The sequence below is a fragment of the Astyanax mexicanus genome, chromosome 11 (assembly GCF_023375975.1).
Source record: "Astyanax mexicanus isolate ESR-SI-001 chromosome 11, AstMex3_surface, whole genome shotgun sequence".
Lineage (NCBI taxonomy): Eukaryota > Metazoa > Chordata > Actinopteri > Characiformes > Acestrorhamphidae > Astyanax > Astyanax mexicanus.
In genome coordinates this window covers 21,992,231-22,004,364 of record NC_064418.1, presented here as the reverse complement: position 1 = coordinate 22,004,364, position 12,134 = coordinate 21,992,231, and positions in this window count along the sequence as shown.

The window sequence follows — 12,134 nt, the reverse complement described above, 5'->3', positions numbered from 1 at the left end:
CACCTAGCAACACCTTAGCAACCACCCCGGATACCATAGCAACACCTTAGCAACCGCCTAGCAACACCCTAGCAACCACCTAGCAACCACCTAGCAACACCTTAGCAAACACCCCGGATACCATAGCAACACCTTAGCAACCGCCTAGCAACACCCTAGCAACCACCTAGCAACCACCTAGCAACACCTTAGCAACCACCCCGGATACCATAGCAACACCTTAGCAACCGCCTAGCAACACCCTAGCAACCACCTAGCAACCACCTAGCAACACCTTAGCAACCACCCCGGATACCATAGCAACACCTTAGCAACCGCCTAGCAACACCCTAGCAACCACCTAGCAACCACCTAGCAACACCTTAGCAACCACCCCGGATACCATAGCAACACCTTAGCAACCGCCTAGCAACACCCTAGCAACCACCTAGCAACCACCTAGCAACACCTTAGCAACCACCCCGGATACCATAGCAACACCTTAGCAACCGCCTAGCAACACCCTAGCAACCACCTAGCAACACCTTAGCAACCACCCCGGATACCATAGCAACACCTTAGCAACCGCCTAGCAACACCCTAGCAACCACCTAGCAACACCTTAGCAACCACCCCGGATACCATAGCAACACCTTAGCAACCGCCTAGCAACACCTTAGCAACCACCTAGCAACACCTTAGCAACCACCCCGGATACCATAGCAACACCTTAGCAACCGCCTAGCAACACCTTAGCAACCACCTAGCAACACCTTAGCAACCACCCCGGATACCATAGCAACACCTTAGCAACCGCCTAGCAACACCCTAGCAACCACCTAGCAACCACCTAGCAACACCTTAGCAACCACCCCGGATACCATAGCAACACCCTAGCAACCACCTAGCAACACCTTAGCAACCACCCCGGATACCATAGCAACACCTTAGCAACCGCCTAGCAACACCTTAGCAACCACCTAGCAACCACCTAGCAACACCTTAGCAACCACCCCGGATACCATAGCAACACCTTAGCAACCGCCTAGCAACACCTTAGCAACCACCTAGCAACCACCTAGCAACACCTTAGCAACCACCCTGGATACCATAGCAACACCTTAGCAACCGCCTAGCAACACCTTAGCAACCACCTAGCAACACCTTAGCAACCACCCCAGATACCATAGCAACACCTTAGCAACCGCCTAGCAACACCTTAGCAACCACCTAGCAACCACTTAGCAACACCTTAGCAACCACCCCGGATACCATAGCCACACCTTAGCAACCACTTAGCAACACCTTAGCAACACCATAGCAGATACCAGCCAGCACTGCAATCACACTCGCAGTTTCTGTAGGAACTGCAATCTAGTTATTATTATTAGTGTGATTGCAGTAATGCAATCACAGTATTGTTCTTCTTAAGTCTTATTCTTCTTATTATTATTATTATTATTATTATTCCACCTGTTTTTTGTCCGGTTAACTAGTGCCGCAGTTTTCGAAATATATTTATTAGGGGTTCGAGCACGTAGTGCTAGAAACCCTATTGTAATTGTTCTGATTATTAGGGGTTCGAGCACGTAGTGCTAGAAACCCTATTGTAATTGTTCTGATTATTATTAGGGGTTCGAGCACGTAGTGCTAGAAACCCTATTGTAATTGTTCTGATTATTAGGGGTTCGAGCACGTAGTGCTAGAAACCCTATTGTAATTGTTCTGATTATTATTATTATTATAGTTCTTATTCTTTTTCTGCCATAGAAGTGATTGGGCAGAAGAAACCGTAAGGCCTACAGGGCTGAGACTTAGTCATATGGTAGTACTTCTCACCGCTACTCAGATTCAAAAGATGAGCCCGATCGGCCTCAAGGGGGCGCTATGGCGAAGGTCAACGCGTTTGGCCCCGTAACTCCCACGCCCTGATAGCTAAAGCAAAAATTCTTGCATTTTATGATTCCTTGGTTAATGGCAAATCAAAAAGGTCAATAGAACCACTAAGCTCCGCCCACTTAGATTTTTTGCTATTTAGCATAATATGCAAAACCTACTTTTGAGAACTTGTCCTAGGGTCATTGACCAATCCAGACATGTTTGGTGTCAAACAACTCAGCAGAGTCCCAACCTCAATAATTATTAAAAAAATCTTGAAATTTGCAAAAAGTATGGCCGCCATATGCAAATTAATCTTACCGTGGCACACCCAAATTTACTCTAACAGCTGTAACTTTTGAATGCTTAAACCTACACTAATGCCACTTTACAACTTTGATGCCAACATGATTCTGAGGTAGCCCGTCAATCTGTGTAGACATACGCCCCCAGGGGGCGGAGCCAAAGCTAAAAATCTGTTTCTCAGGAACCGTACAAGCTATTAAGCTCTCCTTTGACATGTATCATCTATGCCCTATGTCCTAATGTTTTACAGAAGGAAAATTTGATATGCAAATTTGTGCGATCATTATTAGCCAATCAGATTCCAGCAAGCTTTTGACATGCTAAACAATGACCAATCAGGACGATACTTATACCCTACATGTATCTCAGGGCCTTCTATCATGCATTAAAATATGGCGTTGATTGGCCTCAAGGGGGCGCTATAGCAGAAAATCAGTTATATCTAAAGGTACAAGTGGCCTAGGCTTGTTATTCTTTCTGAGTTGTATACTTTGCTGTAGCCTTTACAACTTTGTAATTACATGTGTTTACCAAAAATGCAAAGATTTTCATCAGTGGCCAAAAGAGTAAAAATTGTTCTTTTCGAACTTGTCTTTAAGTCCTTAATCAATCAAAACAAATTTGGTCTTGATGCAATCTTGAGACCCTGTAGGTAAATAATTATCAAAAAAATCTTGACATTTTAACTATTTGAGGCCCATAAACCTTGATCAAACATGTACGTGAAAGCCTTTTCAGAGTTATTTGGCCAAAACTCTGTCAAAGTTAAAAAACATGCCAAAACTGTTGAAGCTTCTAATTAACAATGATATTTGAAGCACATGTGCCAAGTATGAGCCAAATAAGTCGTCAGTAGGCTCTACAGTGAAAAAATAACTATTTTCAATTTATTCTATTTATCGCTATTTTCCAACCTAAATGGACAGAAGACAGGAACCTTTCACCCTATCAACACACAAATTTATACACGTATATAGACTGATAATCTGATCTTGATTGCAAATTTTCAGCCAAATCAGATATTTTTTGCCTCTAATATGGCCAAAGAGCAACAGCCAATTTGTAGGCCATAAGCCTGTATTATCACTTTTTTCAAACCTAAATGGTCAGAAGTCAGGAACCTTTGACCCTATCAACACACAAATTTAAATACATGTATATACAGACCACTTGATCATGAATACCAATTTGGAGCCCAATCTGACTTTTCTTTTCTTTTTAATAAATAGAAACACACTGATAGGGAATGTTCTGTCTTTCTGATAGAGTGATAGATTTCCAGCAGGTTATATGTGGTCTCTTGCTGCGCTCTGGTGGTCATTTGGTGAAACAGCTACAGGTGAATTATTCTAAATTAAAGCTCTGCTGAACTTATTCAATCTTGCTTGTCTTGCTTAATTGAACATATTTATCCTTCTTGTTCATGATGGTCAGCCGCCTGGGTCATTCTTGTTTATGCTCCACCCACTTAATTTTTTTTTTAATTTGCATAATATGCAAAACCTACTTTTGAGATCTTGTCCTTGGATCCTTGACCAATCATGACATGTTTGGTGTCAAACAGTTCAGCAGAGCTTACTCCTCAATAATTATTAAAAACATCTTTACATTTATAAACAATATGGCCGCCATATGCAAATGAGTTCTACCATGGTGCAGTAAAATGTCTTTAACACTTATAACTTTTGAATGCTTAACCTGACACTAATACCACTTCAGTCCTTTGATCATTACATGATTCTCAGATAACCTGTCAGTTCAAGTAGACATACACCCCCCAGGGGGCGGGGCCAATGCTCGATAGCTGTTTCTCTAGAACCATACAAGCTATCAAGGTCATCCTAGCCAATTATCATCTATGGCCCATGCACTAATGGTACACCAAATGAAAATTTGATATGGACACTTTTGTGGTCACTATTAGCCAATCACATTCCAGCAAGCTTTTAACAGGCGGAATGTTAATCAGGTCAAAACTTATATACTATATACAGGTTATTTATATGCCCTTTTTATGCCTTGTGTTTTTTCAATTTAAGAACTGAATTTGTTTCACCAAATGCCCACTAGAGTGCAGTAAGACACCACATAAAACCTGATGAACACTACAGCTCAATTTATCAATGCTTTTCAACTAGTTTACTCACACCACTCATCTAGCATTGCCATTATGGTCTTTATGGTCACGCTGGTCACCCAGCTTGGTTATGCTGGCCATCCAGCTTGGTCATGCTGGCCATTCACATTGGTCATTATGGTCCTGCTGGTCATTCAGCTTTGTCCTCATAGTAATGGTGGTCTTCCAGCTTGGTCATACTGGCCAACCACCTTTGCCATGCTGGTCATCCAGTTTGGTCATTATGGTCTTCCAGCTTGGTCAATATGGTCAACAAGTTTGTCATCCAGATTAGTCATGCTGGTAATCTAGCTTGGTCTTCACGGTCATGCTGGTCATCCTCATCCAGTTTGGCGATGCCGGTCAACCGGCAACATGTTTTAAGCCTAACTGGCCTCCAGGGGTCTCTTTGCCTGTAACGCTCGAACCCCGTAAATCGCCGCTTGCGGCTATATTTATTATTATAGTTCTTATTCTTTTTCTGCCATAGAAGTGATTGGGCAGAAGAAACCGTAAGGCCTACAGGGCTGAGACTTGGTCATATGGTAGTACTTCTCACCGCTACTCAGATTCAAAAGATGAGCCCGATCGGCCTCAAGGGGGCGCTATGGCAAAGGTCAACGCGTTTGGCCTCGTAACTCCTACGCCCTGATAGCTAGATCAAAAATTCTTGCATTATATGATTCCTTGGTTAATGGCAAATCAAAAAGGTCAATAGAACCACTAAGCTCCGCCCACTTAGATTTTTTGCTATTTAGCATAATATGCAAAACCTACTTTTGAGAACTTGTCCTAGGGTCATTGACCAATCCTGTCATATTTGGTGTCAAACAACTCAGCAGAGTCCCAACCTCAATAATTATCGAAAAAATTGTGAAATTTGTAAAAAATATGGCCGCCATATGCAAATTAATCTTACCGTGGCACACCCAAATTTACTCTAACAGCTGTAACTTTTGAATGCTTAAACCTACACTAATGCCATTTTACAACTTTGATGCCAACATGATTCTGAGGTAGCCCGTCAATCTGTGTAGACATACGCCCCCAGGGGGCGGAGCCAAAGCTAAAAATCTGTTTCTCAGGAACCGTACAAGCTATGAAGCTCTCTTTTGACATGTATCATATATGGCCTATGTCCTAATGTTTTACAGAAGGAAAATTTGATATGCAAATATTTGCGATCGTTATTAGCCAATCAGATTCCAGCAAGCTTTTGACATGCTAAACAATGACCAATCAGGACGATACTTATACCCTACATGTATCTCAGGGCCTTCTATCATCCATTAAAATATGGCGTTGATTGGCTTCAAGGGGGCACTATAGCAGAAAATCAGTTATATCTAAAGGTACAAGTGGCCTAGGCTTGTTATCCTTTTTTAGTTGTATACTTTGCTGTAGCCTTTACAACTTTGTAATTACATGTGTTTACCAAAAATGCAAAGATTTTCATCAGTGGCCAAAAGAGTAAAAATTGCTCTTTTCGAACTTGTCTTTAAGTCCTTAATCAATCAAAACAAATTTGGTCTTGATGCAATCTTGAGACCCTGTAGGTAAATAATTATCAAAAAAATCTTGACATTTTAACTACTTGAGGCCCATAAACCTTGATCAAACATGTACGTGAAAGCCTTTTCAGAGTTATTTGGCCAAAACTCTGTCAAAGTTTAAAACATGCCAAAACTGTTGAAGCTACTAATTAACAATGATATTTGAAGCACATGTGCCAAGTATGAGCCAAATAAGTCGTCAGTAGGCTCTACAGTGAAAAAATAACTATTTTCAATTTATTCTATTTATCGCTATTTTCCAACCTAAATGGACAGAAGACAGGAACCTTTCACCCTATCAACACACAAATATAGACTGATAATCTGATCTTGATTGCAAATTTTCAGCCAAATCGGACATGTTTTGCCTCTACAACGGCTGGAAAACTACAGCGATTTTGTAGGCCTCAAGCCTGTATTATCGCTTTTTTCAAATCTAAATGGACAGAAGTCAGGAACCTTTGACCCTATCGACACAGAAATTGACATACATATATAGACTGATATTGTGATCTTGATTGCAAATTTTGAGCCAAATCAGATATTTTTTGCCTCTAATATGGCCAAAGAGCAACAGCCATTTTGTAGGCCATAAGCCTGTATTATCACTTTTTTCAAACCTAAATGGTCAGAAGTCAGGAACCTTTGACCCTATCAACACACAAATTTACATACATGTATATACAGACCCCTTGATCATGAGTACCAATTTGGAGCCCAATCGGACTTTTCTTCTCTTTTTAATAAATAGAAACACACTGATAGGGAATGTTCTGTCTTTCTGATAGAGTGATAGATTTCCAGCAGGTTATATGTGGTCTCTTGCTGCACTCTGGTGGTCATTTGGTGAAACAGCTACAGGTGAATTATTCTAAATTAAAGCTCTGCTGAACTTATTCAATCTTGCTTGTCTTGCTTAATTGAACATATTTATCCTTCTTGTTGCTGCTGGTCAGCCGCCTGGGTCATTCTTGTTTATGCTCCACCCACTTACATTTTTTTTAATTTGCATAATATGCAAAACCTACTTTTGAGATCTTGTCCTTGGATCCTTGACCAATCATGACATGTTTGGTGTCAAACAGTTCAGCAGAGCTTACTCCTCAATAATTAAAAAAAAAAAAATCTTTACATTTATAAACAATTTGGCCGCCATATGCAAATTAGTTTTACCATGGTGCAGTAAAATGTCTTCTAACACTTATAACTTTTGAATGCTTAACCTGACATTAATACCACTTCAGTCCTTTGATCATTACATGATTCTCAGATACCCTGTCAGTTTAAGTAGACATACACCCCCAGGGGGCAGAGCCAATGCTCGATAGCTGTTTCTCTACAACCATACAAGCTATCAAGGTCGTCCTTGCCAATTATCATCTATGGCCCATGCACTAATGGTACACCAAATGAAAATTTGATATGGACACTTTTGTGGTCACTATTAGCCAATCACATTCCAGCAAGCTTTTGACAGGCAGAATGTTAATCAGGTCAAAACTTATATACTATATACAGGTTATTTATATGCCCTTTTTATGCCTTGTGTTTTTTCAATTTAAGAACTGAATTTGTTTCACCAAATGCCCACTAGAGTGCAGCAAGACACCACATAAAACCTGATGAACACTACAGCTCAATTTATCAATGCTTTTCAACTAGTTTACTCACACCACTCATCTAGCATTGTCATTATGGTCTTTATGGTCACGCTGGTTACCCAGCTTGGTTATCCAGTTTGGTGATGACGGTCAACCAGCAACAGGTTTTAAGCCTAACTGGCCTCCAGGGGCCTCTTTGCCTGTGACGCTCGAACCCCGTAAATCGCCGCTTGCGGCTATATTTATTATTATTATTATAGTTCTTATTCTTTTTCTGCCATAGAAGTGATTGGGCAGAAGAAACCGTAAGGCCTACAGGGCTGAGACTTGGTCATATGGTAGTACTTCTCACCGCTACTCAGATTCAAAAGATGAGCCCGATCGGCCTCAAGGGGGCGCTATGGTGAAGGTCAACGCGTTTGGCCCCGTAACTCCTACGCCCTGATAGCTAGAGCAAAAATTCTTGCATTATATGATTCCTTGGTTAATGGCAAATCAAAAAGGTCAATAGAACCACTAAGCTCCGCCCACTTAGATTTTTTGCTATTTAGCATAATATGCAAAACCTACTTTTGAGAACTTGTCCTAGGGTCATTGACCAATCCTGTCATTTTTGGTGTCAAACAACTCAGCAGAGTCCCAACCTCAATAATTATCAAAAAAATTGTGAAATTTGTAAACAATATGGCCGCCATATGCAAATTAATCTTACCGTGGCACACCCAAATTTACTCTAACAGCTGTAACTTTTGAATGCTTAAACCTACACTAATGCCACTTTAGAACGTTGATGCCAACATGATTCTGAGGTAGCCCGTCAATCTGTGTAGACATACGCCCCCAGGGGGCGGAGCCAAAGCTAAAAATCTGTTTCTCAGGAACCGTACAAGCTATGAAGCTCTCCTTTGGCATGTATCATCTATGGCCTATGTCCTAATGTTTTACAGAAGGAAAATTTGATATGCAAATTTTTGCGATCGTTATTAGCCAATTAGTTTCCAGCAAGCTTTTGACATGCTAAACAATGACCAATCAGGACGATACTTATACCCTACATGTATCTCAGGGCCTTCTATCATCCATTAAAATATGGCGTTGATTGGCCTCAAGGGGGCGCTATAGCAGAAAATCAGTTATATCTAAAGGTACAAGTGGCCTAGGCTTGTTATTCTTCTTTAATTGTATACTTTGCTGTAGCCTTTACAACTTTGTAATTACATGTATTTACCAAAAATGCAAAGATTTTCATCAGTGGCCAAAAGAGTAAAAATTGCTCTTTTCAAACTTGTCTTTAAGTCCTTAATCAATCAAAATAACTTTGGTCTTGATGCAATCTTGAGACCATGTAGGTAAATAATTATCAAAAAAATCTTGACAATTTAACTATTTGAGGCCCATAAACCTTGATCAAACATGTACGTGAAAGCCTTTTCAGAGTTATTTGGCCAAAACTCTGTCAAAGTTTTAAACATGCCAAAACTGTTGAAGCTACTAATTAACAATGACATTTGAAGCACATTTGCCAAGTATGAGCCAAATAAGTCTTCAGTAGGCTCTACAGTGAAAAAATAACTATTTTCAATTTATTCTATTTATCGCTATTTTCCAACCTAAATGGACAGAAGACAGGAACCTTTCACCCTATCAACACACAAATTTATACACATATATAGACTGATAATCTGATCTTGATTGCAAATTTTCAGCCAAATCGGACATGTTTTGCCTCTACAACGGCTGGAAAACTACAGCGATTTTGTAGGCCTCAAGCCTGTATTATCGCTTTTTTCAAACCTAAATGGACAGAAGTCAGGAACCTTTGACCCTATCGACACAGAAATTGACATACATATATAGACTGATATTGTGATCCTGATTGCAAATTTTGAGCCAAATCAGATATTTTTTGCCTCTAATATGGCCAAAGAGCAACAGCCATTTTGTAGGCCATAAGCCTGTATTATCGCTTTTTTCAAACCTAAATGGTCAGAAGTCAGGAACCTTTGACCCTATCAACACACAAATTTACATACATGTATATACAGACCACTTGATCATGAATACCAATTTGGAGCCCAATCGGACTTTTCTTCTCTTTTTAATAAATAGAAACACACTGATAGGGAATGTTCTGTCTTACTTATAGAGTGATAGATTTCCAGCAGGTTATATGTGGTCTCTTGCTGCGCTCTGGTGGTCATTTGGTGAAACAGCTACATTTGAATTATTCTAAATTAAAGCTCTGCTGAACTTATTTAATCTTTTTTGTCTTGCTTAATTGAACATATTTATCCTTCTTGGTCATGCTAGTCAGCCACCTGGGTCATTCTTATTTATGCTCCACCCACTTAATTTTTTTTTAATTTGCATAATATGCAAAACCTACTTTTGAGATCTTGTCTTTGCCTCCTTGACCAATCATGACATGTTTGGTGTCAAACAGTTCAGCAGAGCTTACTCCTCAATAATTATTAAAAAAAATCTTTACATTTATAAACAATATGGCCGCCATATGCAAATTAGTTTTACCATGGTGCAGTAAAATGTCTTCTAACACTTATAACTTTTGAATGCTTAACCTGACATTAATACCACTTCAGTCCTTTGATCATTACATGATTCTCAGATACCCTGTCAGTTCAAGTAGACATACACCCCCAGGGGGCAGAGCCAATGCTCAATAGCTGTTTCTCTACAACCATACAAGCTATCAAGGTCATCCTTGCCAATTATCATCTATGGCCCATGCACTAATGGTACACCAAATGAAAATTTGATATGGACACTTTTGTGGTCACTATTAGCCAATCACATTCCAGCAAGCTTTTGACAGGCAGAATGTTTATCAGGTCAAAACTTATACACTATATATGGGTTATTTATATGCCCTTTTTATGCCTTGTGTTTTTTGAATTTAAGAACTGAAGTTGTTTCACCAAATGCCCACTAGAGTGCAGCAAGACACCACATAAAACCTGATGAACACTACAGCTCAATTTATCAATGCTTTTCAACTAGTTTACTCACACCACTCATCTAGCATTGTCATTTTGGTCTTTATGGTCACGCTGGTTACCCAGCTTGATTATCCAGTTTGGTGATGACGGTCAACCAGCAACAGGTTTTAAGCCTAACTGGCCTCCAGGGGCCTCTTTGCCTGTGACGCTCGAACCCCGTAAATCGCCGCTTGCGGCTATATTTATTATTATTATTATTATTATAGTTCTTATTCTTTTTCTGCCATAGAAGTGATTGGGCAGAAGAAACCGTAAGGCCTACAGGGCTGAGACTTGGTCATATGGTAGTACTTCTCACCGCTACTCAGATTCAAAAGATGAGCCCGATCGGCCTCAAGGGGGCGCTATGGCGAAAGTCAATGCGTTTGGCCTCGTAACTCCTACGCCCTGATAGCTAGAGCAAAAATTCTTGCATTATATGATTCCTTGGTTAATGGCAAGTCAAAAAGGTCAATAGAACCACTAAGCTCCGCCCACTTAGATTTTTTGCTATTTAGCATAATATGCAAAACCTACTTTTGAGAACTTGTCCTAGGGTCATTGACCAATCCTGTCATATTTGGTGTCAAACAACTCAGCAGAGTCCCAAGCTCAATAATTATCGAAAAAATTGTGAAATTTGTAAACAATATGGCCGCCATATGCAAATTAATCTTACCGTGGCACACCCAAATTTACTCTAACAGCTGTAACTTTTGAATGCTTAAACCTACACTAATGCCACTTTACAAGTTTGATGCCAACATGATTTTGAGGTAGCCCGTCAATCTGTGTACACATACGCCCCCAGGGGGCGGAGCCAAAGCTAAAAATCTGTTTCTCAGGAACCGTACAAGCTATGAAGCTCTCCTTTGGCATGTATCATCTATGGCCTATGTCCTAATGTTTTACAGAAGGAAAATTTGATATGCAAATTTTTGCGATCGTTATTAGCCAATCAGATTCCAGCAAGCTTTTGACAGGCTAAACAATGACCAATCAGGACGATACTTATACCCTACATGTATCTCAGGGCCTTCTATCATCCATTAAAATATGGCGTTGATTGGCCTCAAGGGGGCGCTATAGCAGAAAATCAGTTATATCTAAAGGTACAAGTGGCCTAGGCTTGTTATTCTTTTTTAGTTGTATACTTTGCTATAGCCTTTACAACTTTGTAATTACATATGTTTACCAAAAATGCAAAGATTTTCATCAGTGGCCAAAAGAGTAAAAATTGCTCTTTTCGAACTTGTCTTTAAGTCCTTAATCAATCAAAACAAATTTGGTCTTGATGCAATCTTGAGACCCTGTAGGTAAATAATTATCAAAAAAATCTTGACATTTTAACTATTTGAGGCCCATAAACCTTGATCAAACATGTACGTGAAAGCCTTTTCAGAGTTATTTGGCCAAAACTCTGTCAAAGTTTAAAACATGCCAAAACTGTTGAAGCTACTAATTAACAATGACATTTGAAGTACATGTGCCAAGTATGAGCCAAATAAGTCTTCAGTAGGCTCTACAGTGAAAAAATAACAATTTTCAATTTATTCTATTTATCGCTATTTTCCAACCTAAATGGACAGAAGACAGGAACCTTTCACCCTATCAACACACAAATTTATACACATATATAGACTGATAATCTGATCTTGATTGCAAATTTTCAGCCAAATCGGACATGTTTTGCCTCTACAACGGC